We start from the raw sequence: 26,832 nt of genomic DNA, 5'->3' as shown, positions 1-26,832 counted from the left end.
ATTCCAGCTTGTGCTTCATCCAGCCCAGCCTTTCTCATGATGTACTCTGCATATACGTTAAAGAAGCAGGGTGACAATATACAGCTTTGACACATTCCGTTTCCTATTTGGAACCAGCCTGTTGTTCCATGTCCAGTTCTCACTGTTGCTTCCTGACCTGCATATAGGTTTCTCAAGAGGCAGGTCAGGTGGTCTGGCATGCCCATCTCTTTCAGAATTTTCCACAGTTTATTGTGATCCAAACAGTCAAAGGCTTTGGCATGGTCAATAAAGTAGAAATAGGTATTTTTCTGGAACTCTCTTGCTTTTTTGATGATTCAGCGGATGTTGGCAATATGATCTCTGGTTCCTCTGCCTTTTCTAAAACCAGCTTGAACATCTGGAAATTTACGGTTCACGTGTTATTGAAGCCTGGCTTGAAGAATTTTGAGCATTACTTTACTAGTGTCTGAGATGAGTGCAATTGTGTGGTAGTTTGAGCATTCTTTGACCGTGGGACTGTACCATGCAACAAATGGAATTTCAACAAATCCTTAAAGGGGGAAGATTTTTTTTTCTGATAAAAACAATATTTTTACATGCCTCAAAATGCCATAAATGTTCAATCCCACTAAGAAAATTACTAACAAAAGACTGTAAAAGCCAGAAGCCAGAACAACAATATTAAGTTCTTTCACCTTTTATGCTTGTATTTTACACTTCCAAGGTTCCTAGAGCTGCTATAACAATGTGCCATAAACTGGGTGGCTGTAAAGCAACAGAAATTTATTCTCTCACTGTTCTAGAGGCAAGAAGTCCACAATCAAGATGTTGACAGGGCCATGCTCCCTCCAATGCCTCTAGGTGAGGATTCTTCCTTGCCTTCCAGCTTCTGGGAATCCCAGGCATTCCTTGATGTATTACAATTTAACTCCTACCTCTGTCTCCATCTTCACATGGCTATCTTCCCCGTATCCATGAGTCTTTGTGCCTACATACAGCATTTTCCTTCCTGTGTCTCCATTCTTTCTTCTTATAAGGACACCAGTCAAACTGTATTATGGCTCACTTCCCAGGTGGTGTAGTGATAAAGAATCTGCCTAACAATTCAGGAGATGCAGATTTGATCCCAGGGTCAAGAAGATCCCCTGGAGTAGGACATGGCAACCCACTCCAGTATTCTTGCCTGGGGAATCTTATGGTCAGAGCAGCCTGGCAGGCTAAAGTCCATGGGGCTGAAAATTGTCAGACACGAGTGAGCACATTTGTAGTTCACAGAATCAGACAATAAATAGACAAACATGACTACTTCAGATTGTGCAGTGACAGGAGGTGATAAACTACTTTAAACGGGTGGTTTAAAACTTTCTGAGAGGCTAACATTTGAGTAAAGACTTGAGGAGTGTGCAAGTGTAATGGTCAATGTAAAAGGATGGAAAGTGAAAGTCAGTCGTTTCCGACTGGTTGTCCAACTGTTTGTGATCCCATGAAATAGTCCACGGAATTCTCCAGGCCACAATATGGACTGGGCAGCTGTTCCCTTCTCTAGGGGATCGTCCCAACCCAGCGATCAAACCCAGGTCCCCTACATTGCAGGCAGATTCTTTACCAGCTGAGACACCAGGGAAGCCCAAGCAGAATGACTATTCTTGACAATGAAGGAAGGGAAAGCATTTCTTTAGTTATCTGTTATGGCCATGTGTCAATGGTGCAGACAGTTTACAGTTTATTAGGCATACCTAATTTAAAATTATGATTCTTACTTTAAGAGAGTCTTTTATCAAATCCTGTACATGAAAATATTAAGACACTTAACTTTTTATGTTATTTCAATTTTGAATCATTTATATCTGTATAGTCCCCAATCATACCATGAGAGTTTGCTGATCACAAAAGTCAGGTTTCAAAAGACATTTAACTTGATAATTGTATGTTAAGTCAAGACACCATGTTGTTTTAATACAAAATTAGATTACACAGTTATAAATTTAGTTACTAAATATTGTTGTTGTTTAGTCCCTACGTCATGTCCAACGCTTTTCAATTCCATGTACTATAGACTGCTTGGCCTGTGTCCATGGGATTCCCCAGGCAAGAATACTGGAGTGGGTTGCCATTTCCTTCTCCAGGGGATCTTCCCAACCCAGAGATTAAACCTGAGTGTCCTGTATTGGCAGATGGATTATTTACCACTGATCATTACTGCCCACCAGAACAAGACCCAGTTTTCCCCAGAGCCAGTCCCTCCCATCAGGAAGCTTGCACAAGCCTCTCATCCTCATCCATCAGAGGGCAGACAGACTGAAAACCACAATCAGATAATTAACCAAACTGATCACAAGGACTATAACCTTGCCTAACTCAACAAAACTATGTGCCATGCCATGTAGGACCACCCAAGATAAAAAGGTCATGGTGGAGAGTTCTGACAAAATGCGGTCCACTAAAGAATGGAATAGTGAACCACTTCAGTATTCTAGCCTTGAGAACCCCATGAACAGTATGAAATGGCACAAAGATATGGCACTGAAATATGAACCCTCAAGACTTGCAGGTGTCCACTAAAGAAAAGCAGACAAATAGCTCCAGAAAGAATGAAGAGACTAAGCTAAAACAGAAACAACGCCCAGTTATGGATGGGACCGGTGATGGAAGCAAAGTCCAATGCTGTAAAGAACAATACTGCACAGGAATACAAATGTTAGGTCCATGAATCAAGGTAAATTGGAAGTGGTCAAACAGGAGATGGCAAGCATGAACAATGACATTTTAGGAATCAGAGAACTAAAATGGACTAGAATGAACGAATATAATTCAGATGACCACTATATCTACAACGTGGGCAAGAATCCCTTAGAAGAAATGGAGTATCCCTCATAATCAACAAGAGAGTGCAAAACACAGTATATGGATGCAATCTGAAAAATGACAGAATAATCTCTGTTCATTTCCACAGCAAACCATTCAATATCACAGTAGTACAAGTCCAGGCCCCAACCACTAATGCCAAAGAAGCTGAAGTAGAACAGTTCTATGAAAACCTACAAGACCTTCTAGAACTAACACACAAAAAAAGATGTCCTATTTATTATAGGGGACTGGAATGCAAAAGTAGGAAATCAAAAGACACCTGGAATAACAGGCAAGTTTGGCCTTGGAGTACAAAATGAAGCAAGACAAAGGCTAACAGAGTTTTGCCAAGAGAATGCAATGGTCATAGCAAACACTCTCAACAACACAAGAGACAACAACACATGAACATCACCACCAGATGGTCAATACCAAAATCAGATTCACTATATTATTTGTAGCCAAAGATGGACAAGCCTTATACGATCTGCAAAAACAAGACCGGAAGCTGACTGTGGCTAAGATCATGAATTCCTTATTGCAAAATTCAGACTTAAATTGAGGAACGTAGGGGAAAACCACAAAGCCATTCAGCTATGACCTAAATCAAATCCCTTAAAATAAATACAGTGGAAATGACAAAGACATTCAAGGGATTAGGTCTGATAGACAAAGTACCTGAAGAACTATGGACGGAGGTTCCTGACATTGTATAGGAGGTGGTGATCAAAATCATTGCCATGAAACAGAAATGCAAAAAGGCAAAATGGTTGCCTAGGGAGGCCCTACAAATAGCTGAGAAAAGAAGAGAAATGAAAGGCAAAGGAGATAAGAAAAGATATATCCATCTGAATGCATAGTTCCAGAAAATAGCAAGGAGAGATGAGAAATCCATTTTATATGAACAATACAAAGAAATAAAGGAAAACAATAGAATGGGAAAGACTAGAGATCTCTGCAAGAAAATTAGAGATACCAAGGGACATTTCATGCAAAGATATGCACAATAAAGGACAGAAGTGGCATGGACCTAATACAAGCAGAAGATATTAAGAATAGGTAGCAAGAATACACAGACTTATACGAAAAAATCTTAATGACCCGGATGACCACAATGATGTGATCACTCACCTAGAGCCACACATCCTGGAGAGTCAAGTCAAGTAGGCCTTAGGAAGCTAGGGCCTCCTAGAAACAAGGCTAGTGGAGGTGATAGAATTCCAGCTGAACTATTTCAAATCCTAAAAGATTATGCTGTTAGAGGCTATACTCAATATGTCAGCAAATTGGGAAAACTCAGCAGTGGTCATAGGATTGGAAACGGTCAGTTTTCATTCCAATCCCCAAAAGGGGCAATGCCAAAGAATGTTCAAACTATCACATAATTGCACTCTTTTCACATGATAGCAAAGTAATGCTCAAAATTCTCCAAGCGAGGCTTCAACAGTACATGAACCAAGAACTTCCAGATGTTCAAGCTGAATTTAGAAAAGGCAGAGGAACCAGAGATCACACTGCCAACATCCGTGGGATCATCAATAAAGCAAAAGAGTTCCAGAAAAACATCTACCTCTGCTTTGTTGACTACGCTAAAGCCTTTTGACTGTGTGGATCACAACAAACTGTGGAAAATTCTTAAAGAGATGGAAATACCAGACCACCTTACCAGCCTCCCGAGAAACCTGTATGCAGGTCAAGAAGCAACAGTTAGAACCAGACATGAAACAATGGAATGGTTCAAAACTGGGAAAGAAGTATGTCAAGGCTGTATATTGTCATCCTGTTTAACTTCTATGCAGAATACATCATGGGAAATGCCCGGCTAGATGAAGCACAAGCTGGAATCAAGATTGCCAGGAAAATATCAATAACCTCAGATATGCAGATGACACCACCCTTATGGAAGAAAGCAAAGAGGAATTAAAGAGCCTCTTGATGAATGTGAAAGAAGAACGTGAAAAAGCAGCTTTAAATCTCAACATTCAAAAAACAAAGATCATGGCATCTGGCCCAACACTTCAAAGCAAATAGATGGGGTAACAATGGAAACAGTGACAAACTATTTTCTTGGACTCCAAAATCACTGCAGATGGTGACAGCCATGAAATTAAAGGACGCTTGCTCTTTGGAAGAAAATCAATGACAAACCTAAATAGCATATTAAAAAGCAGAGACATTACTTTGCCTACAAAGGTCCGTATAGTCAAAGTTACAGTTTTCTCAGTAGTCATGTATGGATGTTAAGAAGTGGAGAATAAAGGAGGCTGAGAGCCAAAGAACTGATGCCTTTGAACTATGGTGCCAGAGAAGACTCTTGGGAGTCCCTAGGACTGCAAGGAGATCAAACCAGTCAATCCTAAAGGAAATCAACCCTGAATATTCATTGGAAGGACTGATGCTGAAGCTGAAGCGTCCATACCTTAGGCACCAGATGCAAAAAGCTGACTCGTTGGAAAAGACTTTGATGCTGGGAAAGACTGAAGGTAGGAGGAGAAGGGGACAACAGAGGATGAAATGGTTGGATGGCATCACTGACTCGATGGACATGAGTTTGAGCAAACTCCAGGAGACGATGAAGGACAGGGAAGCCTTGCATGCTGCAGTCCATGGGGTCGCAAAAAGTCAGATACGACTGAGTGAGTGAACAACAACAGAATATTATTGCCCACACCATTCATAGCACCTATTTATAAAACTTGCCTCATTTTATATTTATAAATGACTATATTGGGGTTTTATGGGTAAGGCCAAGATCTTGGACATCTTCATATTGAAACATCTCAGCTATGTAGAACTCAGCTGAAAAGTAGGACAAATATTTTCATATAAACTGAACTTTCTCCATTACCTACAGCCTCTCCTAAACCATTACCACTCCTGCCCTCCAAGTATGTATAGGCTCTAATCTTCCTCAACAGCGTCATTCATCTACTCATTTCCTGACCACCTACCACTGCTCTTCATATTCACTGAATAAGTTTATATCTTGGTCAGAATTTTGCCCTTGTACGTTCCACCACCATGGGCAACAGCTATCTAAAATTGAATTCTCAAGATTCCTGAACCTTTTCAATTCCAAAGACCTTCACACACAGTCTTTGACTTCATCTGCCAATGTTATATCGAACACTTTGCTAATCTGACCCAATCTTCCAACATTCACAACTCCATCATGCCCACACTATCCTTATCTCTGCTCCTCAACTTTATACACAAAGCCTAGCACTAACCACTGTCTACCTAGTCTCTTTGTCATCTTCTTCCTTGTGTGTTGTGGTTTCGTCGCTGAGTCAGGTCCGACTCTTGCAACCCCAAGGGCTGTAGCCTGCCAGGCTCCTCTGTCCATGGGATTTCCCAGGCAAGAATACTGGAGTGGGCTGCGATCTCCTTCTCCAGGGGATCTTCCTGATCCAGGAATTGAACCCAGGTCTCCTGCACTGCAGGTAGATTCTTTACTGAGCTATGAGGGAAACCCTACATGTGAACAATCTCTTAAACCACTTCCTCAACATCACGCTTTTACCACTGGTCCTTCTATAAAATCTGTCATGCAAAAGTCCAAGCCTAAGACAACCCCACATGGTATCTTCTCTTAAATATCTAAGCTACTGAGCAGCTGGAAAAAGGATCAGACACGAAAATTAATACCACTCTAAACTGTGGTCTATAATTTCACGTGGAATCTTAATTCCACTAAAGCACTATTTTTATTTAACCCTGGTAGGTGCCCTTTCTTATTCTCTTTAACAACTACTTCAAAGTTTCCCTTTCCCTTTGGCCAATCCTTGGCCAACCTCCACCCTCCCTGAAGTTTATTTTTAAAGAAAGAAAAAATCAGTGATTAAATCTGCCCAACTCTTAGCCTCTCCTTCATTCACTGTCTCTTCTTTAATATTATTTCAGAACATAATTCTTTTCCCTTGTTCTTGCTCTATCCACTCATGTCATTATTTCATTCTCTACTTCTCTTTCTCGAAGTCTACAAACAACTCAAGTGTCCCCTTATCACTTAAAACAGAAAGACTGCAGCTCCCTATCCTTGGTAGGGAACTGTATCTGTTTTTCTTCCTAGAAAAGTAAGTTATATTCACTGCTTCCATCTCCTTGCTTCTCATTCCCCCTTGCAGGTTTTTTAAATCTGATTTTAGCCTTAATTTTCTGCTGAATTACACTTTTAAAACAATCACTAGGAAATATTTTTAGATTATAAAGTTATCAATATTTTAAAAGTTTCTTTAGGTCATTACCTTTTATAAATACATACTAAAATATTTACAGATGAAATGGTATGTCACGGATTTGCCTCAAATGAATATAGGATTGGAGATGCACAGATGAAACACTATTAGTTATGAGTTGGAGCTGGGTTCATTACATGTGGGTTCACTACACAATTCTACTTATTTCTGTATGTGAAATCTTCCTTAATAAAAAGTTTATAATAAAAAAGAACACAGATCTATATATTTTAGTATTCTTTTCAACTAGACCATAAATTTCAACCACCACAGAATCCTTGAATTATCAACCTCCCCAAAATCCCCCAATCGTTGTCATCATGTGACAACAAAATACTTTAACCTATGGGATATGATATATCCTTTAGGTGTGTTGGAAAGGTTTAAATGTTGTTTATATCAATTTTTGGATGACTCCAAAATCTTATTTCAGATTTAACTACTTCTTCCTGTATACATTTCTTTAACTGAAAAATAGTGACTTTCAGTTACTGTGACAGTCCATAAATTGAGCATCTCTTCTCAATAGTACTTCTTGTTTTTAAAAAAAAATAAATCAATAAAATGAAATTTTAAAATTCTGTTTTTCCTCCAATTACTCATCTCATCTCACAGAGTTCATCCTGTCACCCAAGCTGAAAATCAGAATCCTTGAGATCATCCTTGATTCCTCCTTAAAATCTTGCCCATTTTACCAACAAAATGTATCTTAAATTCACCTTTAATCTCTCTAATCCTCCTCATATTGCCCTAATAAAGGCCCTCATTGTCCCCATGAGTATCTCAATAGTTTCCTACTCTTCATGTTTCCTTCATTTCAATATACCATCCTAGAGCCAGACTGGTTTGTTTAAATATTAATCATACCAGATCAGTTTAAACTCTTTCAAATAGATCCCTATCACTTCTAGGGTGAAACTCAAGTTCCTAAGCATAGCAAACAAAAATTGTAATGATCTGGTTCCTTCCTAGATTCACTTCCAATCTTTCCCTGACATTTTATAATGCTACTCTGATACTACTAAATTACTTGCAGTTTCAATGCAAATACTTTTCTGTTTTACACGTTCATGATTTTGTTCATGCTATTTCCTCCCTCAAACATTCTATTATCATTTCTTTTTTATTTTTTTATTTTTATTTTTTTTAATTTTTATTAGTTGGAGGCTAATTACTTTACATCATTACAGTAGTTTTTGTCATACATTGAAATGAATTAGCCATGGATTTACATGTATTCCCCATCCCAGTCCCCCCTCCCACCTCCCTCTCCACCCGATCCCTCTGGGTCTTCCCAGTGCACCAGGCCCGAGCACTTGTCTCATGCACCCAACCTGGGCTGGTTATCTGTTTCACCCTAGATAATATACATGTTCCGATGCTGTTCTCTTGAAACATCCCACCCTCGCCTTCTCCCAGAGTCCACAAGTCTGTTCTATACATCTGAGTCTCTTTTTCTGTTTTGCATATAGGGTTATCGTTACCATCTTTCTAAAGTCCATATATATGTGGTAGTATACTGTAATGGTCTTTATCTTTCTGGCTTACTTCACTCTGTATAATGGGCTCCAGTTTCATCCATCTCATTAGAACTGATTCAAATGAATTCTTTTTAATGGCTGAGTAATATTCCATGGTGTATATGTACCACAGCTTCCTCATCCATTCGTCTGCTGATGGGCATCTGGGTTGCTTCCATGTCCTGGCTATTATAAACAGTGCTGCGATGAACATTGGGGTGCACGTGTCTCTTTCAGATCTGGTTTCCTTGGTGTGTATGCCCAAAAGTGGGATTGCTCAGATGTATAGAACAGACTTGTGAACTCTGGGAGAAGGCGAGGGTGGGATGTTTCAAGAGAACAGCATTGAAACATGTATATTATCTAGGGTGAAACAGATCACCAGCCCAGGTTGGGTGCATGAGACAAGTGCTTGGGCCTGGTGCACTGGGAAGACCCAGAGGGATCGGGTGGAGAGGGAGGTGGGAGGGGGAACTGAGATGGGGAATACATGTAAATCCATGGCTAATTCATTTCAATGTATGACAAAAACTACTGTAATGATGTAAAGTAATTAGCCTCCAACTAATAAAAATAAATGGGAAAAAAAAAAAAAAGGCAGAGGTATTACTTTGCCTACAAAGGTTGATCTAGTCAAAGCTATGGGTTTTCCAGTAGTCATGTATGGATGTGAGAGTTGGACTATAAAGAAAACTGAGCTCTGAAGAATTGATGCTTTTGAACTGTGGTGTTGCAGAAGACTCTTGAGAGTCCCCTGGACTGAAAGGAGATCCAACCAGTCCATCCTAAAGGAAATCAGTTCTGAATATCCATTGGAAAGACTGATGCTGAAGCTCCAATATTTGGCCACCTGATGCAAAGAACTAACTGATTAGAAAAGACACTGATGCTGGGAAAGACTGAAAGCAGGAGGAGAAGGGGACAACAGAGGATAAGATGGTTGGATGGCATCACTGACTCTATGGACATGAATTTGAACAAGAAAGCCTGGTGTGCTGCAGTCCATGGAGTCACAAAGAGTCAGACACAACTGAGCAACTGAACTGAACTGGGCAGTATTGCCAGATACAAGGTAACAGAAAATCCATACCATTTCCAATTAAAAAATAAAATATACAATTTACAATGGAAACAACAAAAAAACATGTTATCTACTCTGAGTTTCTTAACTCACCATTTCCTGACATGTAGAGTTAGATAACCATTGTTGTGGGTGCTAATGTGTGCATTGTATCTCAAAGATAAACAAAAATGTCTCCAGACAAGGCAAACGGTTTCTGGGGGACACAAAATGACCTTGATTAAAAATTAGTAATCAAAAATAATGAGTACTAAGGAGAAAGAAAATAAAATCTAATTTCAGTAAAATACATGAAAAGTTTTGATCAATGGAGAGTCACTCCATGCTCTTGGATGTATCAAATATACCAATTCAATGGAATTCCCTTCTAAGTTCTAGCTGGATTTTCTTACTTTGGTAACAGTAAGCCACTTAATGTAGCATTTAGTCTGTGCCAGCCACTAACATAACACTACACACATATTCACAAATCTAATCCTCAAAAGGGCAGGAAATTTCTCTTAACTTCATTTCACAAATTACAAAACTGAAGCAGCCAGTTGTAGAGCAAGCCCAGGGTCACAGAATTACTACCTGACACAGCCAGGATTCACCCCAAGCTGACTGGGTCCAAAACACACACTATTAACCACTTCACTATCCTACCTGGCAAAACAACACAAAAACCACCCTAGAAAGACTGAAATGAAATGCCTGGAAAACAAGTATACTCCTAGAAGAAGTTCTTCCTGGAAGAAACTGGCTCTTTCCTACTAATATTTAAAAAAACTGACCATATCAGGAATTTATCTATAGTGGAAAAATCAGAATCCTCATGAACTCGTGGTGGGAGTACAGACTAATACAATTATTCGTAAGAGTAATCTGGCTTTAGTGAGACTGAGTATATACACACATAACCCAGGAATCCAAGTCTTGAAAATATATGCATAAGTGGACGTATATCAGTTCAGTCGCTCAGTCATGCCCGACTCTTGTGACGCAATGAACTACAGCATGCCAGGCATCCCTGTCCATCACCAACTCCCGGAGTTTACACAAACTCATGTCCATTTAGTCAGTGATGCCATCTAACAACCTCATCCTCTGCCGTCCCCTTCTCCTCCTGCCTTCAATCTTTCCCAATATCAGGGTCTTTTCAAATGAGTCAGCTCTTCGCATCAGGTAGCCAAAATATTGAAGTTTCAGCTTCAACACCAGTCCCTTCCAATGAACACCCAGGACTGATCTCCTTCAGGAAGGACTGGTTGGATCTCCTTTCAGTCCAAGGGACTCTCAAGATTCTCCAACACCACAGTTCAAAAGCATCAATTCTTCAGAGCTCAGTTTCTTTATAGTCCAACTCTCACATTCATACATGACTACTGGAAAACCCATAGCTTTGACTAGATCAACCTTTGTAGGCAAAGTAATACCTCTGCTTTTTAATATGCTGTCTAGATTGGTTGTAACTTTTCTTCCAAGGAGCAAGCATCTTTTAATTTCATGGCTGCAGTCACCATCTGCAGTGATTTTCAAGCCGAAAAAAATAAAGTCAGCCACTGTTTCCCCGTCCATTTGCCATGAAGTGACGGGACCAGATGCCATGATCTTAGTTTTCTGAATGTTGAGCTTTAAGCCAACTTTTCCATTCTCCTCTTTTCCTTTCATCAAGAGGCTCTTTAGTTTCTCTTCACTTTCTGCCATAAAGGTGGTATCAATTGCATGTCTGAGGTTATTGATATTTCTCCTGGCAATCTTGATTCCAGTTTTGTGCTTCATCCAGCCCAGCCTTTCTCATGACGTATTCTGCATATAAGTTAAATAAACAGGGTGACAATATACAACCTTGATGTCCTCCTTTTCCTATTTGGAACCAGTCTGTTGTTCCATATCCAGTTTTCACTGTTGCTTCCTAACCTGCATACAGATTTCTCAAGAGGCAGGTCAAGTGGTCTGGTATTCCCATCTCTCAGAATTTTCCACAGTTTATTGTGATCCAAACAGTCAAAGGCTTTGGCATAGTCAATAAAGCAGAAATAGGTGTTTTTCTGGAACTCTCTTGCTTTTTTGATGATTCAGCAGATGTTAGCAATTTGATCTCCGGTTCCTCTGCCTTCTCTAAAACCAGGTGAACATCTGGAAGTTCATGGTTCACGTATTGCTGAAGCCTGGCCTGGAGAATTTTGAGCATTACTTTACTAGTGTGTAAGATGAGTGCAACTGTGCAGTAGTTTGAGCATTCTTTGGCATTTCCTTTCTTTGGGATTGGAATGAAAACCGACCTTTTCCAGTCCTGTGGCCACTGCTGAGTTTTCCAAATTTGCTGGCATATTGAGTGCAACACTTTCACAGCATCATTTTTTAGGACTGAAAATAACTCAACCGGAGTTTTATCACCTCCACCTTCTTTGTTCATAGTGATACTTCCTAAGGCCCACGAACTTTACATTCCAGGATGTCTGGCTCTAGGTGAGTGATCACACCATCAAGATTATCTGGGTCGTGAAGATCTTTTTTGTACAGCTCTTCTGTGTATTCTTGCCACCTCTTCCTAATATCTTCTGCTTCTGTTAGATCCAAACCATTTCTGTCCTTTATTGAGTCCACCCTTCCATGAAATATTCCCTGGTATCTCTAATTTTCTTGAAGAGATCTCTAGTCTTTCCTATTCTATTGTTTTCCTCTATTTCTTTGCATTGATTGCTGAGGAGGGCTTTCTTATTGCTCCTTGCTATTCTTTGGAATAAGAATAAGGATGCTTTTTTTCAACACTGTTTGTGCTAATAGAGAGCTGGAGGAATTATAGTGTACATCACTGCACTAAGGCAATGGTTAAGTGAAACATAGCAGGTGCAACACCATGGAATACTAAGAAGCTATTAGAGTCAATGGACAAGACAGGCATAGAGTAACATGAATAGATCTTTAAAACACAATGCTAAAAAGTAAAGGACAAAATGATGCCAATTCTACTCTACATCTGACAAGAAGAAACTCCACACAAGACAGCAATATATGTTTCTCAAGAATGCACACAAATAGATTTGTGTGTGTGTGTATGAATCATATTATATAAATGCCTGTGAGAAGAGATGGAGGAGTAGATAATGCAGATAAAAGGAAATAAATAAAATAAGAGCAAGACCTTAAGTGAGTCAGTAATTACCATGAGCCATGAAGTGAGGAGAGTATTAATTCTACATTCCACACTTGGGGTCCAACAAGTAAATTTAAAGTAACTTCAAAGTAGGAAAAAAAATGAAAAAAAAAATTCTTCTAGAAAGCAACTAACATATTAAGACCTTTAAAATATCAGTAATCTTTGACTCACTGTTATTCTCCGAATCTATCTTAAATTTTAAAAAGTAAATATTTTACACATACAAATTTTTACACATTGTCTTGAAACAATGATAAAAGAAAAAAAAACAATGGAAACAATGCCCTATAAATGGACAGCAGTATATTTCATATACCATTAAAATAATGACTGTGAAATATTAAACATGAAATGTTAATGAAACTTTATGGAAGGAAAATATATGAAGAGTGACTTGCATACATGTTTACATACACAGAAGACTGAAAAGTAGATGCACTAAAATGTTAACAGGTGATTATCTATGAGCTACATACAAATCTGTACATAATTTCCAGTACTTTTCTTTTAATTTCCTAGTATTAAATTTAGGTAACAGAATAATAATAATAATAATTCAGTACTACCAGAATGGCCCAGGCAGAGCAGGACCTAGGGTCATCAGATCCCCCAGATCACATGTCTTTATCATTTAAAAACAAATTATATTTTAAAATATTTCCAAAGATCATACTGATGATGGGCATACAGGTTTAGTGTTTAGAAGTCATTTACTGAACTTCCAAACTGTTTTGTCAAAAAATTAATGGGGCTACATCATACTTCTATGCAGTCTGTTATGAAAAGTACTTTAATATCATAAAGGATTTCCTTAATAAGGGAAATACCAAAGGTAATTTAGGGTGTTATCAAGTACTAATTAACGTTTTATCATGAGTTAGTTTTGCTAGCAAAATAAGAAAATCTAATATAACTATACATACCAACACAGCTACTCCTTAGTGTATCAATTTCAGCACCACCACCATAATCAACTTTTTTCAACCCTAACATAAAGCAGAGACAGCAATTACTTAAATTAGTATAATTGCCCTCATTCTAACATCATAGTTACAAAAGAGGTGGTATAGGTAGATACTGAGAAAAATTCCATCACTTAAGAAGATATTTATAACTGTGCCAATCTGCATGACTCAATTTATTTTTACTATGGTAGTTCCTAATTAGACTTGATTTTACTTCATAGGCCTCAAAATCCAAACTATACACCACCACCTCCCTTTTCACACCATTCCTATACCCCTAAGACAGGCAAGTTCATGGGGCTACATTAAGAATCCAAGTGAGGGCAGACTCTTAACTCAGGTAACTAGAGTCGATTTAAACTTCATTCCTAGTTTTACCATTCTTTCTGAGCCTGCACAATTAGTAACCTTTCCATGTCTCAAACTAATTAACCCCTCTGAGGTAGGTGCTACAGACAGCAGAATATGGAATGTAACTGACAGTTGTGTTTCTTTAAACAACAGTAAAATGAGGAGTAGTGACAACACAAGCTTCCAGCATTCTTAAAAGGGTTCAAAAATTATTTTTCCAAAAATGTTTCCTGTCTTTCATTATTCATAAAACTAGTAAATTGTTTAAACAGTGTTATAAATGTTAAAATTTTATGTGCTAGTCTGTTAAACTTCAAGAGGTTTAAGAGGATCCCTTCCAAACCCTCTTTCATTTGCTCAATTCTCTTCTCAAGCATATTAGACTACATTAACAGCCAATCATGTAAGCTGAGCTGCAAGTGACCCGAGAGTTGCCATAGCAACAGCTGCTTTCAGAAATACGTGTTATGCATTTTAAAAGCTCTCGCAGAGAGCATACCAAATCTATCAATTAACAACCTAAGCTCAACACAGCATATTACCCCAATGAAAGGAGAAACTCAACTACCTTTAACAGGGCAACTACTTTGCAATAAAAGGGATATTTGATACCCTTGAATCAAAATGTTATCATGTTTTATAAATTTCAAAATTGAGCTTGTAATTAATAACAGAGAATATAAAGAATAGATGCAGAGCTTTTTAATAAACGCACAAAACTGATACAGGAAGGAGATAAAAATAATCAGAACTACATTTAGCAATAGACCATAAAAGGTAATAAACATAATATGCTATAATAAAAACTGCCAAATTTTCATGCAATTTTACTAATGAAAAAGTTGGCCCTAAATGTGGTAGATTAAACTGTTTCTCAATGCACATATGGCATTTGCACATGTGTGTGTCACACACACTTCACAGATAAAAGATGTGCAGGCAAATAGTCAATACAAAAGACACTTCACTATTTTTAAGAAAATTATTCTTCTGGCAACTCACCAGAGATAAGACATCTTTTCTTCAAAGACTATACTGATGAAATTCCTTCTCATGAAGAGATACACAGCTAGCAGGGTTAACCAATGAAGTCATTTGAACAGTATCCAATTCTGCAATTAAAAACTTTCAAAAACAAATCTGTATCTGCAAATAACTTCAAATGTCTATTTAATGCATTTTCATGATTAAAGGAAAAAATAGTAAACAAAACTTAGAAGTCTTAAAAAATCTATTTCTAAAGCTATACTGAAACATATAATTCATATAAATAAACAGAACATATAACAAGTATTACCCAAAGTGTTTTCAAACAGGAAAAATTTGCTACAAATAGGATAACTAGGTAAACTACACTGAAATTACTAAAAATCCAATACTTTTGAGTATGTAATACTCAAAAACTCTAAAGAAAAATATTCTGAGTAACTACTCTAAAAGGAAACAATAAGTTCATGTAAGACTGTATGTCATACATATTTTAATTTTAAATTTTGTACAACTTGAAGGAAAATAAATTTCTAATAGCAGCTAGGGGAGGAAGGAATAGGAGTTTTAGAGTAGGAGAGGCAAACTATTACATATAGAACAGATAAAGAAAGGTCTTACTGTATAGAGTTCACAAGGAACTATATTCCAATATCTCATGACAACCATAATTGAAAAGAATATGGGGGTCAGATATATATATATATATATATATATATATATATATATATATATCTGAGTGACTCTGCTCCACAGAAGAAATTAACAAAACATCATAAATCAACTACACCTCAATAAAACATAAATAAATAAATAGGGGCTAACTACTATTAACTACTAAAGGAGAAACTTTTTTAATAAGACATAACAAAGATGAAATAGAAATGTGTTAATGGCTATTAAATGAGACAATTAGCAACAATGACTAGGTGTGGCTCCAAACACACAGCAACAACCCTAGAAGGCCCAATGACTGAAGTATTATTTGTGTTAATAAAATATTCATTAATTTAGATTAATTCCTTTGTTCCAAATGCTATCTCATCTCTAAAGGGTAGAAAACAGTACATTTCTCCTTTCACTACAAAAACCTCATCCTTTTTACAACTCTATACAACCTAGATATCATATTAAAAAGCAGAGACATTACTTTGTCAACAAAGGTTCGTCTAGTCAAGGCTATGTTTTTTCCAGTGGTCATGTATGGATATGAGAGTTGGACTGTGAAGAAAGCTGAGCGCCGAAGAATTGATGCTTCTGAACTGTGGTGTTGGAGAAGACTCTTGAGAGTCCCTTGGACTGCAAGGAGATCCAACCAGTCCCTCCTAAAGGAGATCAGTCCTGAGTGTTCGTTCATTGGAAGGACTGATGCTGAAGCTGAAACTCCAATACTTTGTCCACCTCATGCGAAGAGTTGACTCATTGGAAAAGACCCTGATGCTGGGAGGGACTGGGGGCAGGAGGAGAAGGGGACAACGGAGGATGAGATGGCTGGATGGCATCACCTACTCGATGGACTTGAGTTTGGGTAAACTCCAGGAGTTGGTGATGGACAGAGAGATCTGGCGTGCTGCGATTCATGGGGTCACAAAGAGTTGGACATGACTGAGCGACTGAACTGAATTGAACTCCTTAGACTTTAACTCTGAACACCACCAAACACAATTCAAAACTCTAGCAACATATCAAAACTACTAATAATTAAGCTCTTCCAAGCAACTTTTATGTGTTAATTCATGGGATCTTCACAATAATCCTTATTATCTCCACTTTACAGATGACGAAACTGAGGTACAGATAAGTAACTTACAGCAAGTCACACAGCCAGTAAATAAGTCATGCAATCAATGTTAAGCCAGACAATCCAACTTGATATCCCTTACCTTTATCTATATCCACAGTGCCAAAGTAAGTGAATGTGGATTACAACCCTCAACCTATCAGCCTAACTGATGTTTCTCCAGTTACCTCTTACCCTTGCTATCCTTAATTTAGTTAACTCATCCTTAGCTATGTCAATCTCCCAGCTTAAATAATTCCATCAAAGCAAAAATGAATTTGATTTTTTAAAATAAAAATCAAGTAGGCTGAAAACCCCCACAAAAGGAGGAATTTGCTCAAATATGAAACCTAGATAAAAACAATGTTCAAGAGGATAAAACAAAATACCATTTCCTTCCTCTTATGCAAAAAAACCACATATGTATAGGTGAATATGGTTATGATAGTGACAAAGACAAGTAACAATCAAATGCTTACTACATGTCACAAAAGTGAAGTGAAACTTGCTCAGTTATATCTCTTTGTGACCCCATGGACTATATACAATCCATGAAATTCTCCAGGCCAGAATACTGGAGTGGGTAAGCCTTTCCCTTCTCCAGGGGATCTTCCCAATGCTGGGATCAAACCCAGGTCTCCCACATTGTAGGCAGATTCTTTACCATCTGAGCCACCAGGGAAGCCCAAGAATACTGGAGTGGGCAGCCTATCCCTTCTCCAGCAGATCTTCCTGACTCAGGAATTGAACCAGGGTCTCCTGCACTGCAGGCAGATTCTTTACAATCTGCGCTATCAGGGAAGCCCTAAAAGTCAAAGTTAAGTCATGCCAACTCTTTGCAACCCCATGGATGATACAGTCCATGGAATTCTCTAGGCCAGAATACTGGAGTGGGTAGCCTTTCCCTTCTCCAGGGAATCTTTCCAACCCAGGGATTGAACCCAGGTCTCCTGCACTGCAGGTAGATTCTTTACGAGCTGAATATGTCACTAGCACTGTCCTAAGTTTTTTTTTTTTAATATGTTCTAAATTCTAATTATCACAACAACCCTAAGAAGTACACATTACTACCCTTACTTTAGAATAAGCAAACAGGTAGAGAGAAATGACGTAATTTGCCCAAAGGTACAGAGCTAGTAAGTGGCAAAACTGGAATTCAAAAACCTCTGGCAGCTTCACCATGGACAGCTTAACTCTTAATTATGACCCAACCAACTACTTAGCTCTGATGAAATGGGGAATCAAAAGATTTTACAGGTAGATATGTCACACAGTCAGTCAACATAAACATTCCTAAAACTAATCGCGGCTATGCCTGCAGATTTAACCATCATAAATTTGCAGAAAAATTGGAAAACACCAAGATACAACATTTGAGTGTTAATGTGTTAGTTGCACAGTGTGTCTGACTCTTGGAACCACACGGACTGTAGCCCACCAGGCTTCTCTGTCCATGGAATTCTCCAGGCAAGAATACTAGAGTGGGTTACCATTTCCTTCTCCAGGGGACCTTACCAACCGAGAGACTGAACCTGGGCCTGAGTCTCCTGCATTAGAGGCAGATTCTTTACTGTCTGAGCCACCAGGGAAGCCCAACGTTAAACTAAAGAACGTCCAATTCAAGATGGCAGACTAAACACACAAAGGTGCCTTCCAGAAAATACATCATAAACATATGGAAGAAAAAGCATTCCATAATCAGATCAGAAATTTTGGATAATACTTGGAAAAAGAAAATCCAGATTAAGAAGAAGTGAACAAAGGGAACTGAAACCAAGATAAACACTGGGTCTTCCCAACAAAGTCAGAGAGGTGGCAAGCTTAAAAGACTGGGTAGGCCAGAAAGCTCACTCAGGATTTTCCGTAAGATCCCAATAAAAAGAGCGGGAGGTGAGGATGGGATGTCATCCAGAATATAAATCAGTGTGTCAGTAATAAAAGAACTGCATTCCAAATAATTAGTCAACTCTCCCTGCTTAAAGAAAAAGCTGAGAACAGTGGTTCTTAGTCTTACAGTTAAGCCCGGGCGCTAAAGTCCTCTTCAAACGATGCTGCTGTGCTCAGCTGCTGTCCAGCGGCCCAGCTCTGTGCAACCCCACAGACTGCAGCCCGCCAGGCTTCTCTGTCCCTGGGATTCTCCAGGCAAGAATACTGGAGTGGGTTGCCATTTCATACTTGGGAGGATCTTCCTGAGCCAGGGACTGAACCCACATCTCCTCCATCTCCTGCACTGGCACACAGACTCTTTACCACTGCAACATATGGGAAGACCCTACTCAAACCACAGGTCTGAAAGAGTTTGGATGGGTTACAGTTAGCCTTTTTTTTTTTTTTTTCCATTTATTTTTATTAGTTGGAGGCTAATTACTTTACATCATTGCAGTAGTTTTTGTTATACATTGAAATGAATTAGCCATGGATTTACATGTATTCCCCATCCCGGTCCTCCCTACCCACCTCCCTCTCCACCCGATCCCTCTGGGTCTTCCCAGTGCACCAGGCCCAAGCACTTGTCTCATGCACCCAACCTGGGCTGGTGATTTGTTTCACCCTAGATAATATACATGTTTCGATACCGTTCTCTTGAAACATCCCACCCTCGCCTTCTCCCAGAGTCCACAAGTCTGTTCTATACATCTGAGTCTCTTTTTCTGTTTTGCATATAGGGTTATCGTTACCATCTTTCTAAATTCCATATATACGTGTTAGTATACTGTAATGGTCTTTATCTTTCTGGCTTACTTCACTCTATATAATGGGCTCCAGTTTCATCCATCTCATTAGAACTGATTCAAATCAATTCTTTTTAATGGCTGAGTAATACTCCATGGTGTATATGTACCACAGCTTCCTCATCCATTCGTCTGCTGATGGGCATCTAGGTTGCTTCCATGTCCTGGCTATTATAAACAGTGCTGCGATGAACATTGGGGTGCACGTGTCTCTTTCAGATCTGGTTTCCTCGGTGTGTATGCCCAGAAGTGGGATTGCTGGTCATATGGCAGTTCTATTTCCAGCTTTTTAAGGAATCTTCACACTGTTTTCCATAGTGGCTGTACTAATTTGCATTCCGACCAACAGTGTAAGAGGCTTCCCTTTTCTCCACACCCTCTCCAGCATTTATTGCTTGTCGACTTTTGGATAGCAGCCATCCTGACTGGCGTATAATGGTACCTCATTGTGGTTTAGATTTGCATTTCTCTGATAATAAGTGATGTTGAGCACCGTTTCATGTGTTTGTTAGCCATCTGTATGTCTTCTTTGGAGAAATGTCTGTTTAGTTCTTTGGCCCATTTTTTGATTGGGTCATTTATTTTTCTGGAATTGAGCTGCAGGAGTTGCTTGTATATTTTTGAGATTAATCCTTTGTCTGTTGCTTCATTTGCTATTATTTTCTCCCAATCTGAGGGCTGTCTTTTCACCTTGCTTATAGTTTCCTTTGTTGTGCAAAAGCTTTTAAGTTTCATTAGGTCCCATTTGTTTATTTTTGCTTTTATTTCTAAAATTCTGGGATGTGGGTCATAGAGGATCCTGCTGTGATTTATGTCAGAGAGTGTTTTGCCTATGTTCTCCTCTAGGAGTTTTATAGTTTCTGGTCTTACATTTAGATCTTTAATCCATTTTGAGTTTATTTTTGTGTATGGTGTTAGAAAGTGTTCTAGTTTCATTCTTTTACAGGTGGTTGACCAGTTTTCCCAGCACCACTTGTTAAAGAGATTGTCTTTTTTCCATTGTATATCCTTGCCTCCTTTGTCGAAGATAAGGTGACCATAGGTTCGTGGATTTATCTCTGGGCTTTCTATTCTGTTCCATTGATTTATATTTCTGTCTTTGTGCCAGTACCATACTGTCTTGATGACTGTGGCTTTGTAGTAGAGTCTGAAGTCAGGCAGATTGATTCCTCCAGTTCCATTCTTCTTTCTCAGGATTACTTTGGCTATTCGAGGTTTTTTGTATTTCCATACAAATTGTGAAATTATTTGTTCTAGTTCTGTGAAAAATACTGTTGGTAGTTTGATAGGGATTGCATTGAATCTATAGATTGCTTTGGGTAGTATAGCCATTTTGACAATATTGATTCTTCCAATCCATGAACACGGTATATTTCTCCATCTGTTTGTGTCCTCTTTGATTTCTTTCATCAGTGTTTTATAGTTTTCTATGTATAGGTCTTTTGTTTCTTTAGGTAGATATACTCCTAAGTATTTTATTCTTTTTGTTGCAATGGTGAATGGTATCGTTTCCTTAATTTCTCTTTCTGTTTTCTCATTGTTAGTGTATAGGAATGCAAGAGATTTCTGCGTGTTAATTTTATATCCTGCAACTTTACTGTATTCATTGATTAGCTCTAGTAATTTTCTGGTAGAGTCTTTAGGGTTTTCTATGTAGAGGATCATGTCATCTGCAAACAGCGAGAGTTGCACTTCTTCTTTTCCTATCTGGATTCCTTTTACTTCTTTTTCTGCCCTTCTTTTACTTCTTTTTCTGATTGCTGTGGCCAACACTTCCAAAACTATGTTGAATAGGAGTGGTGAGAGTGGGCACCCTTGTCTTGTTCCTGATTTCAGGGGAAATGCTTTCAATTTTTCACCATTGAGGGTGATGCTTGCTGTGGGTTTGTCATATATAGCTTTTATTATGTTGAGGTATGTTCCTTCTATTCCTGCTTTCTGGAGAGTTTTAATCATAAATAGATGTTGAATTTTGTCAAAGGCTTTTTCTGCATCTACTGAGATAATCATATGGTTTTTATCTTTCAATTTGTTAATGTGGTGTATTACATTGATTGATTTGCGGATATTAAAGAATCCTTGCATTCCTGGAATAAAGCCCACTTGGTCATGATGTATGATTTTTTTTTAATATGTTGTTGGATTCTGTTTGCTAGAATTTTGTTAAGGATTTTTGCATCTATGTTCATCAGTGATATTGGCCTGTAGTTTTCTTTTTTTGTGGCATCTTTGTCTGGTTTTGGAATTAGGGTGATGGTGGCTTCATAGAATGAGTTTGGAAGTTTACCTTTTTCTGCAATTTTCTGGAAGAGTTTGAGTAAGATAGCTGTTAGCTCTTCTCTAAATTTTTGGTAGAATTCAGCTGTGAAGCCATCTGGTCCTGGGCTTTTGTTTGCTGGAAGATTTCTGATTACAGTTTCGATTTCCTTGCTTGTGATCGTTTTGTTAAGATCTTCTATTTCTTCCTGGTTCAGTTTTGGAAAGTTATACTTCTCTAAGAACTTGTCCATTTCTTCCAAGTTGTCCATTTTATTGACATAGAGCTGCTGGTAGTAGTCTCTTATGATCCTTTGTATTTCAGTGTTGTCTGTTGTGATCTCTCCATTTTCATTTCTAATTTTGTTAATTTGGTTCTCCTCCCTTTGTTTCTTAATGAGTCTTGCTAATGGTTTGTCAATTTTATTTTTTCAAAAAACCAGCTTTTAGCTTTGTTAATTTTTGCTATGATCTCTTTAGTTTCTTTTGAATTTATTTCTGCCCTAATTTTTAAGATTTCTTTCCTTCTACTAACCCTGGGGTTCTTCATTTCTTCCTCCTCTAGTTGCTTTAGGTGTAGAGTTAGGTTTTTATTTGACTTTTTTCTTGTTTCTTGAGGTAGGCCTGTAATGCTATGAATCTTCCCCTTAGCACTGCTTTTACAGTGTCCCATAGGTTTTGGGTTGTTGTGTTTTCATTTTCATTCATTTCTATGCATATTTTGATTTCTTTTTTGATTTCTTCTTTGATTTGTTGGTTATTCAGAAGCGTGTTGTTTAGCCTCCATGTGTCTGAATTTTTAATAATATTTTTCCTGTAATTGAGATCTAATCTTACTGCACTGTGGTCAGAAAAGATGACTGGAATGATTTCAATCTTTTTGAATTTACCAAGACTAGATTTATGGCCCAGGATGTGATCTATTCTGGAGAAGGTTCTGTGCGCACTTGAGAAAAAGGTGAAGTTGATTGTTTTGGGGTGAAACATCCTATAGATGTCAATTAGGTCTAGCTGGTCCATTGTGTCCGTTAAAGTTTGTTTCCTTGTTCATTTTCTGTTTAGTTGATCTATCCATATTTGTGAGTGGGTTATTAAAGTCTCCTACTATTATTGTGTTACTATTAATTTCCTCTTTCATACTCGTTAGCGTTTGCCTTACATATTGCAGTGCTCCTATGTTGGGTGCGTATTTATTTATAATTGTTATATCTTCTTCTTCGATTGATCCTTTGATCATTATGTAGTGTCCATCTTTGTCTCTTTTCACAGCCTTTATTTGAAAGTCTATTTTATCTGATATGAGTATTGCGACTCCTGCTTTCTTTTGGTCTCCGTTTGTGTGGAATATTTCTTTCCAGCCCTTCACTTTTAGTCTGTATGTGTCCCTTGCTTTGAGGTGGGTCTCTTGTAGACAGCATATATAGGGGTCTTGCTTTTCTATCCATTCAGCCAGCCTTTGTCTTTTGGTTGGGGCATTCAACCCATTTACATTTAAGGTAATTATTGATAGGTATGGTCCCGTTGCCATTTATTTTGTTGTTTGGGGTTCACGTTTATACCACCTTTCTGTGTTTCCTGTCTAGAGAAGATCCTTTAGTATTTGTTGAAGAGCTGGTTTGGTGGTGCTGAATTCTCTCAGCTTTTGCTTGTCTGTAAAGCTTTTGAGTTCTCCTTCATATCTGAATGAGATCCTTGCTGGGTAGAGTAATCTAGGTTGTAGGTTATTCTCTTTCATTACTTTAAGTATGTCCTGCCATTCCCTTCTGGCCTGAAGGGTTTCTATTGATAGATCAGCTGTTATCCTTATGGGAATCCCTTTGTGTGTTATTTGTTGTTTCTCCCTTGCTGCTTTTAATATTTGTTCTTTGTGTTTGATCTTTGTTAATTTGATTAATATGTGTCTTGGGGTGTTTCGCCTTGGGTTTATCCTGTTTGGGACTCTCTGGGTTTCTTGGACTTGGGTGGCTATTTCCTTCGCCATTTTAGGGAAGTTTTCAGCAATTATCTCCTCGAGTATCTTCTCATGGCCTTTCTTTTTGTCTTCTTCTTCTGGGACTCCTATGATTCGAATGTTGGGGCGTTTCACATTGTCTCAGAGGTCCCTGAGGTTGACCTCATTTCTTTTGATTCTTTTTTCTTTTTTCCTCTCTGCTTCATTTATTTCCACCATTTTATCTTCTAACTCACTTATCCTATCTTCTGTCTCTGTTATTCTACTCATGGTTCCCTCCAGAGTGTTTTTGATTTCATTTATTTCATTATTAATTTTTAATTGTTTTTTATTTCTTCTAGGTCCTTGTTAAACATTTCTTGCATCTTCTCAATCTTTGTCTCCAGGCTATTTATTTGTTACTCCATTTTGTTTTCAAGATTTTGAATCATTTTTATTATCATTATTCTAAATTCTTTTTCAGGTAGATTCCCTATTTCCTCCTCTTTTGTTTGACTTGGTGGGCTTTTTTCATGTTCCTTTAGCTGTTGGGTATTTCTCTGCCTTTTCATCTTGTTTAGATTGCTGTGTCTGGAGTGGGCTTTCTGTATTCTTGTGGTCTGAGGTTCCTTTTTATTGTGGAGGTTTCACCCAGTGGGTGGGGTAGGATGATTGGTTTGTCAAGGTTTCCTGGTTAGGGAAGCTTGTGTTAGCGTTCTGGTGCGTGGAACTGGATTTCTTGTCTCTGGAGTGCAATGGAGTGTCCAGTAATGAGTTTTGCGATGGGTCTCTGTGTTAGGTGTGACTTTGGAGAGCCTGTATGTTGACACTCAGGTCTATGTCCTGCGTTGCTAAAGAATTTGCGTGGTATGTCTTGTACTGGAGCTTACTGGCTCTTGGGTGGTGGTTGGTTTTGGTGTAGGTATGGAAGCTTTTGGATGGTCTCTTATTCCTTAATGTTCCGTGTAGTCAGGAGTTTTCTGGTTTTCTCAGGATTTGGGCTCAAGTCTCCTGCCTCTGGATTTCAGTTTTATTCTTCCAGTAGTCTCAAGACTTCTCCATCTATACAGCACTGATAATAAAACTTCTAGGTTAATGGTGAAAAGATTCTCCACTGTGAGAGACAACCAGAGAGGTTCACAGAGTTACATGAAGAACAGGAGAGGGAGGAAGGAGATAGATGTGAGCAGGAGGAGAAAAAGGGGACTCAAAAGAGGAGACAGATCTATGCAGTTATCTGTTCCCAAAGTGTTCTCTGTAGCCCAGACACCCACAAAGATTCACAGAGTTGGATTGGGAAGAAAAGGGGAAAGGAGGAAATAGAGGTGTTCTGAGGTAGAAAACAGAGAGACTAAAGTGGAAGAGTATCACCACACTCCTGAATAGAAATGGGAACTGAACATTGGATTCTTAAATGACCAAAATTTATATCACATACTACTGAAAAACAAAGATTAAAAATCTAGTGTAGAGGTTAGACTCTTTGAAATACAATATTTAAAAACAAAAACACACACAAAAAATTTAGAACTGTATATGAAGTTCAGTTTAAAAATAGGGTTTCTCTTTTTTTTTTTGGCAAGGTTATAGTGAAATGAAAATGAAAATTAAGGAATAATAGAGGAGTATTAGAGGACTTTAAAAGGAAATAGGAGAGAAAAACAAGAAAAAAAAAGAAAAAAAAATTTTTTCCCTAATTAAAAAAATTGTAAAAATATATGAAAATGAAAGTTGAGGAGTAATGGGGGAGTAATAGGGAATTTTAAAAGAAAATAAAAGAGAAAAAATAAAAAATAAAAAAAAGGAAAGAAAAAAGAATTTTTTTTTTAAATTAAAAATATATATATACATATATATCTAGGAATTTCTCTGGAGTTGTTGCAGTCAGCGTAGGCTCAGTTCAATTTCAGATAGCTCCTCTTTCCAGCTTACACTTCTTGATATCTGTAGGCCCCTTCTGGTGTAGTTGGTGTTACCTTCAGGGATTTTAATCTGTTGCACCGGTCCTTTCTGAAGCGGTTCCCTTTGTTTATTTGGCTTCTGTTTGCTGTCTCTTTGGTGTCTAATTTCCGCCCTGACACAGGCGGGCGGTAGTGATCTCTTATTTAGGTTCTCTAGTTCAGTTCAGTCCTGCTACGGGGAGGGCGGGGCACTGCAGACAGATACCGCTCTGTCTGGAGAGCACTCACCGTGTTCCGGCCACACTGGGTTTGCCCCGCTCACGGGTGTCAGTGCTTTCCCCGTCTACACTGCTCAGGCTCCCGGCTGCTCTATATGAGCGGGCCCTGTGTTGAGTGCGGTTCCAGTTTTCGGGTACTCCACAAAAGCGCAGATTCGGTTGCGCCTGCGTTTTGTGCCTTCCCCGGCCTGAGCGGTTCAGGCAGCCAGAGGCTTGGGCGTACTCTCCCGGGTGCGGCGCGCCTTTTCCCTCCGCGGCGAGCGGCCCAGGCAGCCAGAGGCTTGGGCGCACTCTCCCCGGATGCGGCGTGCCTTTTCCCTCCACGGCCCCAGCACGCACCGCCAGTCGGGTCTCAGGAAGTCTTTAGATAGAACCCGGAGGCCTGTTTGCAGTGTGGGAGGAGGTGGCTTCTCAGGGGCTGAGTTTGCCCTTTTCCCCTACCCCCTGCCTCTTACCTCCAGTGGGGATGGGCCGGCTCTTCTCTGGAGTTTCTCAGTCCCTTTGTTTTGCGAACCGCCGGCAGTGTGTTCGGGCCAGTTAATTTTGACACTTGCTATCCCTCAGTTTAAAAAAGCTCCCTCCGATTGCTCTCAGGGTCTTCGGGCCGGTCCTCACCCTAAGCAATGCCGCCGGTTCCTCTCCGTTCCGCCCCGCTTGTTGCTGGCGGGTACGGGCGTCTGGGGTACTTTTCTGCTGGGAGTTGCTTTTAGGCACGTAATCTGTGGGCCTTGTTTAATTTTTCCTCCCAGTTAGAATGCTGAAAACTTCCCCCAGTCCCGCCAGTGAGAGGGTTTCCTGGTGATTGGAAATTTCCTCTATTAAGACTCCCTTCCCGGGACGGG

General features: G+C 38.9%; 1 protein-coding gene across 5 annotated transcripts in view; it reads right to left on the bottom strand.

The window, feature by feature from the left end:
• STAG1 (STAG1 cohesin complex component) overlaps positions 1 to 26,832 on the bottom strand; it is a 505,242-nt gene that overhangs the window by 405,452 nt on the left and 72,958 nt on the right. Inside the window, exons 1-2 of one of the 5 annotated variants that reach the window (XM_020909594.2) lie at positions 15,129 to 15,145; positions 13,734 to 13,796 (exon numbers count right to left, since the gene is read on the bottom strand). The exons of the other annotated variants lie outside the window; for them this stretch is intronic. The gene's annotated coding sequence lies outside the window, so the exon portion shown is untranslated. Of the gene's footprint in view, positions 1 to 13,733; positions 13,797 to 15,128; positions 15,146 to 26,832 lie in introns of those variants that run through there. 5 annotated transcript variants of the gene reach the window in all.

Source organism: Odocoileus virginianus, chromosome 4 (assembly GCF_023699985.2).
Source record: "Odocoileus virginianus isolate 20LAN1187 ecotype Illinois chromosome 4, Ovbor_1.2, whole genome shotgun sequence".
In the NCBI taxonomy this organism is placed as follows: Eukaryota; Metazoa; Chordata; class Mammalia; order Artiodactyla; family Cervidae; genus Odocoileus; species Odocoileus virginianus.
The sequence above is the reverse complement of the archived record's forward strand: the minus strand, read 5'-3'. Positions and strand labels throughout refer to the sequence as shown.